Source organism: Orycteropus afer, unplaced genomic scaffold, assembly GCF_000298275.1.
Source record: "Orycteropus afer afer isolate SDZICR_OR568_19922 unplaced genomic scaffold, OryAfe1.0 scaffold00056, whole genome shotgun sequence".
Taxonomy (NCBI): domain Eukaryota; kingdom Metazoa; phylum Chordata; class Mammalia; order Tubulidentata; family Orycteropodidae; genus Orycteropus; species Orycteropus afer.
This window is the reverse complement of record NW_006921643.1, coordinates 10704198-10713102: the sequence shown is the minus strand read 5'-3', so window position 1 is coordinate 10713102 and position 8905 is coordinate 10704198. Positions and strand designations below refer to the sequence as shown.

General features: G+C 34.8%; 1 protein-coding gene across 1 annotated transcript in view; it reads left to right on the top strand.

Moving 5' to 3' along the window:
* NR3C1 (nuclear receptor subfamily 3 group C member 1) overlaps window positions 1-8905 on the top strand; it is a 164848-nt gene that overhangs the window by 151340 nt on the left and 4603 nt on the right. The gene's annotated exons all lie outside the window — the stretch shown is intronic.

Below are 8905 nucleotides of genomic sequence, written 5' to 3'. Positions count from 1 at the left end.
CCAGCCACTCCTCGGAAGGAAGATGGGGCAATCTACTTCTGTAGTGATACTGCCTCAGAAACCCAAGGAGGGGTCGCTATGAGTCAGGTCTGACTCGACGGCATATAACAACAACAACAACACTGCTACTGGTCAAAATTTGTAGTCACATGATAAGTACTACTATGTATCCTAAGAAATTATAGGAGGAAAAGGTATACCCTAGGAAAGGTATACTTGATTAATTACTATTAGAGATTTGTTAAGGCAGCATTAGAGCTAGACTGCTGGACACAAGTGTACTATCTAGAAAAGGGCAACAAAAGTTTATGAAAAATATCTTGAAAATTTAGGCAAGGTCATTGCTGTATGAACTTTAGTGTAATTACTTTCCACTAGTAAAGACATTGTAAGACACTTGGCTGCTAACCAGAAGGTCAATGGTTCAAACCCACCATCCGCTCCATGGGAGGAAGATGAAGCAATTTACTTCCGTAAAGATTTACAGCCTTGGAAACCCAATAGGGGTCACTATGAGTCAGAATTGACTCGATGGCAGTGGGTTTGTTTTAGGAAAGATATTACTTAGTAAAACTAGAACACTTTTGAAAAGTACAAAGTATTTTATATATGTTAGTAAAATCTGACATTCTTAATAACTCATAATAAAGAACCAGTTGACGTTACCAATTTTTATATTTGCAGTAAAAATTACGTATCAGATTAGTGCTCATAAAATAATGAGATGATGGCTAAATACCTCTTTCATATACAAAAAAAAAACAAACTCACTGCCATCAAGTCAATTCAGACTCATAGTCGTTTCTGAGGGTAAATCTTTATGGAGATAGATTGCCCAATCTTCTTCCAAGGAGTGGCTGGTGGGTTTGAATGGTCAGCCTTCTGGTTAGCAGTCAAATGCCTTAGGCAATACACCACCAGAGGAGATTTTTCATGTACAGATAAATAACTTTTGTACAACCTGTTAAAAAATGCCTAAAGGTAAAGATTATTGCTAGAGACTTGTTTTATGGTAAACTACAGCAGTACACTTATGATAAAGAAATTTTATCCATATCAGGCTCACTGAACTACATATAAATTTTTTTCATTGTGGATAATAAAACATACATTGAACTAGTACACAACACAGATTTCTTTTTTTGAAAAGGAATAGAATCACAAGGATGAAAATACTTAAGATACAATCACAGTCACTGTGCAAAACAGTTTTTGGTTTCTCAAAAAGTTGAATACAGAATTACCTTATAAACCAGCAATTCTGCTCCTAGGTATATACCAAAACAATTAAAAGCAGAGATTCAAACAGATACTTCCACACAAATGTTCATACATAGCACCATTATTCACAATAGCCAAAAGGTGGAAACAACCCATCAACCATACATAAAATGGCATATTATTCCAGTTATAAAGAGACATGAAATTCTAATACATGCTACAACGTGGATAAACTTTCAAAACATGCAAGTGAAATAAGCCAGACACAAAAGGACAAATACTGTATGATTCTATTCCTCAAAGAGAGAGAAAGCCGATTACTAGAGGCAGAGAAGTGGGAAGTTTAATAGGTACAATAGCTTAATAGGTACAAGTTTCTGTTTGGCATGATAAAAATTTTGGAAATAGTAATGGTTGCACAACATTGCAAACAGAATTAATGTCATTAAATTATAGACTTAAAAATCATTAAAATAGAAAACTTTACGTTATATATATTCTACCCTGGTAAACTTAAAAAGAAAGATATAAGTAGATGCCCATTCCTACAAAATAAAATAGTTAGGATACCCTAACTCCCCACGAAAAAAAAATAACCACTGATGAGCTGGCAAGAAAAAAAAAACTAAGTGAAGGAAGGAACCCACACAGGAAAGCTGTACTCTGAAGCCAGCTTTCTCTTTGAAGGCATGTGTATAACCTGGTAATTTAGTTTATGCAGTAAGTTTAAAGACATGAACCATAAATGGAATTTTTAAAGCAATGGATGGATTTAAAAGCAGACGAGATACATTTGAAGAAATTCTGAAAATAAGTTATTTGAAAAGAAACTTAGATTAGTTGTAAATGCATATTATAAACTAGGGCAACCACTAAAGTAATTTTTTAAAGTATCATTGCTATGCTAAAAGAGAAGAGAAAATAGAATCATATGAAATGATCAATTAAGATCAGAGCAGGTGAGAAAAAGAAAGAACAAGTGCAAGAAATAGAAAATAGTTACAAACATGGTAGATTTTCATCCAACTCTATCAATTATCACTTTAAATGTGAATGGTCTAATATACCAGTTAAAAGACAATGGCAGAGTGGATTAAAAAATCAAGACCCAACTATATGCTGTATATCAGAAACCCATTTTAAATATAAAAATAGCTAGATTAAATGTAAGGGACTAGAGAAAGATTTATCTTGCTAACACTAATCAAAGCTGGAATAGCTATGTTAATTTCATACAAAGCAAACTTAAGAGCAAGAAAATCAGCAAGAATAAAGAGGGACATTACATAATGATAAAGGGGCCAGTTCTCCAAAAAGACATCGTAATCCTGAATACATATGTACCAAAAGTTGGGTCCGACTTGACGGCACATAACAACAGCACATATTATCATCAAGACTTATGAAGCAAAAACTGATAGAACTGCAAGGAGAAGGACAAAAACTTGCTACTGTAATTAGAGATTTCAACCCTTTCAGCCTCCCTCTATCAGTAACTACAGACCCAGCAGGTAAAGTACCAGTAAGGATATGATATTTTTACCTGAAGAACACCATCAAATCAACTGTATCTAATTCTATTTATAAAGTACTTCATCTCAAACTCATACAGAACAAGTACCAAGGTAAACCACATTCTGAGCCATAAAATACCCCTTCCTTAATTAACTTAAAAGAATTGAAATCAAACTAAGTTCTCAGACAACAATGGAATAATTAAACTAGAAACAATAACAGAAAGACAGCTGGGGAAAAAATCTTGAAATAATTGGAGATGAAACAACACATACTTGTAAATAACACATGGATCAAAAAAAAAAAGTCTAGAGAAAACTAAAAATAGTTTTGACAAAATGAAAATACAACTTACTACAACTTACCAAAAGTAATAGGATATAGGATACAACTTAACAAAAGTAATAGAGTATAGGATACGGAGAAAGCAGTGTTGAGAGGGAAAGTTATAGCATTAAATGCATATATTAGAAAAGAAGAAAAAGCTAATAAAATCTAAAATCTGAGCCTCCACCTTAATAAACTAGGAAAAAAACTTAAAGCAACCAAAAGAAATAAAATTACAGCAGAAATCAATGTAATTGAAAACAGGAAATCATTAGTGAAACCAGAAGCTGGTTTATCCTTAAAAAGATAATAAAATTGATAAACCTCTAGCCAGGCTATCAAGATTAAATTATTAATAATAGAATGAAATTTGGAAACCAGCTACTTGGCCAACTGACTAGAAGAGATCCATATTTGTGCCTATTCCAAAGAAAGGTGATGCAACAGAATGTGGTAATTCCTGAATAATATATTAATATCACACGCACGTAATTGATACTCATTTTATTAGGCCAGTATTAATCTAATACCAAAACCAGATAAAAAAATAAAGGAAATTTCCAGACCAATACCTCTTATAAACAGAAATGCAAAAATCCTCAACAAAGCAAATCCAATCTAAATATGTATAAAAATAATTACACACCATGACTAAAACCCAAAAGGGGTCGCAATCGATGGGAGGGCAGTGAGTTCAGTTCGGTTGTAAGTGGGATTTATTCTATACATGCAAAGCTAGCTCAGCATTCAAAAATCAATCAGTATAATTTATTACATCAACAGCCCAAAGAAAAATCATATGCTCCAATCAGTAGAAACAAAAAGGACATATGAAAAAAATCCAACACTGTTCATTGTAAAAACCTTCAGCAAACTAGAAATGAAGGAAGACTGCCTCGGTTTGAGAAAGCATCTACAGAAAAAAATCTACAGCCAGCATCATTCTTAACGGGAAGAAACTAGATGTTTTCTCCCCTAACATAGATGACAAAGCAAAGTTGTCCTCTCTCACCACCCCTATTCGGCATCATATTAGAAGTCCCAGCTAATGGAAAAAGACAAGAAAAGGAAATAAAATTTATACAAATTGGGATGGAAGAAATAAAACTGACATGTTTGCACATAACATGATGATCTGTGTAGAAAATCCCAAAGAACTGATTAAAGAACTCCTGGAACTAATAAGCAATTATTGCATAGTTGCAGGATGCAGGCTAATATACAAAAGTCATTTGGTTTCCTATATACCAGCAGTGAGCAGTTGGAATTTAAAATTTAAAAGCAGAGTACCATTTACATTAGCACCAAAGAAATGAAGTAACTAGTTGACATCAAGGCAGTTCTGTCTCGATGGCAACTCCATATGTGTCAGAGTAAAACTGTACTCCATACAGTTTTCATTGACCATATGTTTTTAGTAGACATAGATTGCTACACCTTCCTCTGAGGTAGACCTGAAACACCGTTTGGTTACCAGTGTAGCGCATTAATTGTTTCCACCACCCAGAAACTCAAAAAAAAAAAAAAAAAGGTATAAATCTAACAAAATGTGTCCAAAATATGAGGAGAGGAAAACTACAAAACAGATAAAGGAACATCTAAATAAAATGGAGTGCCATTCTGTGCAGTATGTCTGGCAGTAATAAACCCTGAGGTGCAAGGTGGGAGTTAATATTGGCTGTGATGGTTAAGGTTATGTGTCAACTTGGCTGGGCCATGATTCTCAGTGGTTTTGCAGTTACATAATGATGCATTTTTGACAGTGTGCAATGACATAATCATCCTCTGGTTTTGCATAATGCCAAGCTTTGCATAATGATGTGGTCTTTGGAAACTAAATCGTGTAAGTGAGAAGTGGATGTATTGTTGAGATTGTCAGTTCTTCCCAACTTAATCTATAGATTCAATACAATCCCACTCAAAATTTCAGCAAGTTATTTTGTGGATATTGACAAATTGATTCTAAAGTTTATATGGAAAGGCAGAATACCAAAACACCAACCACAATACTGAAGAACAAAGAACGCAATTTCAAGACATACTACGAAGCTACAGTAATCAAATAGGTCAGTGGAACAGGATAGAAAGCCCAGAAACAGACCCAAACAGAGTCAGTTGATCTTTAACAAATTTCCTCCATGATTTTTTTCTTTGACCCGTTGGTTATTTAAAAGTGTATTAATTTCTCAGTGGTTTGGCAGTTACATGATGATGCAGTTTGACAGTGTGTAATGTTCATTGAGGATTGAGGATTTCTTCCCTGTTAATGATTTCTAGTTTAATTCCATTGAGGTGGGAGAAGGTACTGAGTAATCAATTCTAACCTTTTCAATTTCTGAAACTTTTTTTTTTTCCTAATGCCCTTGCCTATAGTCTATTTCAAGAATGTGCCAGGTGTGCTGGCAAAATATTTTATTCTGCTCTTCAGTAATGAGTTTTGCAAATACCAGATCAAATTGGTTGATAGTATTATTCACGTCTCCTATAACTTTACTAATTTTCTGTCTAGTTATTCTAGATTCCCACAAAATACATAAAGGCTCCACTTTCTCTACATCATTTTCAGTCCCCTAGGAATTGTCTCTCTTACTTTACCTATTCTACTATTTGTGTAGTAGTATCTGTGAATTGGGAGCTCTGGTAGCATAGTGGCTAAAGCACTTGACTGCTAACCAGAAGGCTGGCAGTTTAAACCCACCAGCCACTCCTCGGAAGGAAGATGGGGCAATCTACTTCCGTAGTGATACTGCCTCGGAAACCCAAGGAGGGGTCGCTATGAGTCGGGTCCAACTCGACGGCACATAACAACATCTGTGAATTAGTTGTTGATTTATCTTTTCAATTTTTCTGTTTGTGTTTATGTACTCTGTTTACGAGTTTATTAAGTACAGGTTGAGGTAATTGAGACTTTTCTAACCAACATTTTATGCTACAAATTTCCCTCTAAGTATCCCACAAATTTTGATATAAAATATTTTAAAATTTATTTTATTATATATATCTTATTTGATTCATGGATTACGTGTGTTATTAAATTCTAAATATTTGGGAATTTTTCCAGATATATTTGTTACTGATTTCTGTTTTAATTTCATTTTTGTCATTATGATTATGTTGTTGTTGTTAGGTGCCGTTGATTTGATTCCGACTTAGTGTCCCTGTGAATAAATCATTGTCTGGTCTTGCACTTGACCCAGTTGTTGCAACTGCCATGTCAATCCATCTCATTGAGGGTCTTTCTCTTTTTCACTGACCCTCTACTTTTACCAAGCATAATGTCCTTCTCCAGGGATTGGTCCCTCATGATAACATATCCAAAGTACCTAAGACAAAGTTTCCCCATCTTTGATTCTAAAGAGCATTCTGGCTGTACTTCTTCCAAAGCAGAGCTGTTCATTCTTCTGGCAGTCCATGTATTTTCAATATTCTTCCCCACCACCAAAATTCAAAAGCATCAATTCTTCTTCAGCCTTCCTTATTCATTGTTCAGCTTTCGCATGTATATGCAGCAATTAAAAATACTATAGCTTGGGTCAGATACACCTTAGTCCTCAAAGCAACATCTTTGCTTCTTAGCACTTTAAAGAGGTCTTTTATAGATATGACCAATGCAGTATGTCGCTTGGTTTCTTGACTGTGTCCTTTGAAGTTTATCAAGACTTTTTTTCATGTACCAGATGATGATCTGTCTTGGTAAATATTCCATGTACACTTGAAAAAAAAAATATTTTAGAAAGAGTGTGGTATAAATGACACTTAAATTGTTTGATAGCATTGTCTTTGGTATTCTTACTCATTTCTCTAATTGTTCTATCAGTTACTGAGAAGGGAGTGTTCAGATATCCAAGTGTAATTGTGGCTTTGTCTGTTTTCCTCTTTTAGTTTCATAAGGTTTAACTTCACATATTTCGAAGATCTGTTTTTGGTGCAAACACACTTAGGACTGTGTCATCTTGATAAAGACATGATGACAACCAGATATATCTGCAGACATTGCTGGAAATGCCCCCTGAGAAACAAACACTTCCCCACACCCCCCACTGAGAACCTGATCCAGAGGAGCCTTTGTTCTGGGGCTCCTTTCCCCTTATTTCTCAGAGGTGGCCTTTCTTACTTGTCTCCTGAATGCCCTGTGTTTAATGAGATTTCATGAGATCTCTCCATTCTGGCTACAAGGAGGGAAACAATTTCCAGCTCTGTGTAAGTTCTGTGAATTGCTTTTTTAAAATTCCCCAATAGTTTTTCTTTTCTCAGAGGCTGGTCTTGTTTGGTCTCGTGAGATTGCACCTTAAGCATGCAAATTTGTATTCAGCCAAAGATTCAAGGTGGTCATGTTCAGATTTCTGGAGGCCTGCCTTTGTGTAGCTCCTTCACCAGTATTCTGACCCACAAATTCTAGCTGCTTCTGCCTCCCCACACTTCAGTCTCTCTTCAGCCCAGCAGAATTGCTGGACTCATGGCTTCTCGTCCTTGCACCGCAGGGTGATAGTTATTTTCTGGTAAAAAGCCTAGAAGTAAGACTCCTTGCTCCTACATCAGGTATGGCTCACGTGATTTGTTCCTTTTTTCCTAGGGATCACAGTCATGCACAGATCGTGGCTCAGTGTCTGAAATAAGTTGTCCAGTTTTCCTATGTTTTATTTAGTTTTCTATTTGTTTCTAGCAAGAGGAGAATTTCAGACTGTACTTACTCCCTTAAGGCCAGAAGTGAATGTAATACCAGTGATTTTAATAATAAAAAATAAGGAAAAATACATCATTCACCCAAAAGTTTGGGATGGATTTAATTCTTTTAAATATAGCTATTGAGTAAGATTTCACCTATAATTGCTTTTAGAATTAGAACTGGCCGCCAGAAAAAAGACATAAAATAAGCAATCTCACTTTTAAAATCATCAAGAATTAGATTATCTCTAATATAGTATTGTGTGACATTATCCCATTTTTAACATGGTAGCCACAAATCATTCTTGATTAAGAGGTCTTCATTTTCATTTCAATAGTAACATATAATAAGTGCCAAATAATACTTTATGGAATCAAAACATTCTTATATATATTCTTTGTTCTAATCCTAATCATAATCCACAAGAAAGAGCCAAGGATAATTACTCCGATTTTTAAAAGGAAACAGAGGTTTCAGGAGGTTACACTGAAGTCCACCTGGCAAGTAAGAAGTAAATTAAGACCTCATTGCTTTTCCCCTACATCAGCATTTTCCAAAATGTCAGCAGCAGTAAAGTTTGGGAAACAATACAAACAATCTTCCCCTGCCTAGAAAGGCACAGTGCAGCTCTGAAAGGTCCTGAAATCTGCCTAACTTCATTTGTGTTAAGCATTTAGGTATTCTTAAATTTCAACCACCAACTTCTCTTTTCCCTAACCATTATTTACACAAAATTTGTGTTGCTGGGAGCATACTTTGAGAAATGCAGCACTCTCCAAAAGTCATAATTTCTGCAGGACTAAATGAAACCATCATTAATCAGGATCCCCTCTTCACTGTTGTTTTTACTGTACTGGTATTGATTTTTGAACAATAATACACAAAAATACTGCTTTTTTTAAAAAAAAAAGCAACTTTACAATCTAAAATCTGTAAGCTGTTTTCTGTATTTTTAAATACATAAAGTTCCTCAATAAGGTATATATAGGTACCTAAAAAATCAAGTTTGTTTTGTAATAGAATCGTATCAACTGAGTATGTTAACATGTCCATTAATGAAACTTACTACATTCTAATTTTAAGGTTCTAATTGACTTGTGATATTCCAACATGTAATAGGTAGAATGAACACAGTTGTTGAAGGCGCCTGTCTCAGTACTAGAATTAAATTCAAAT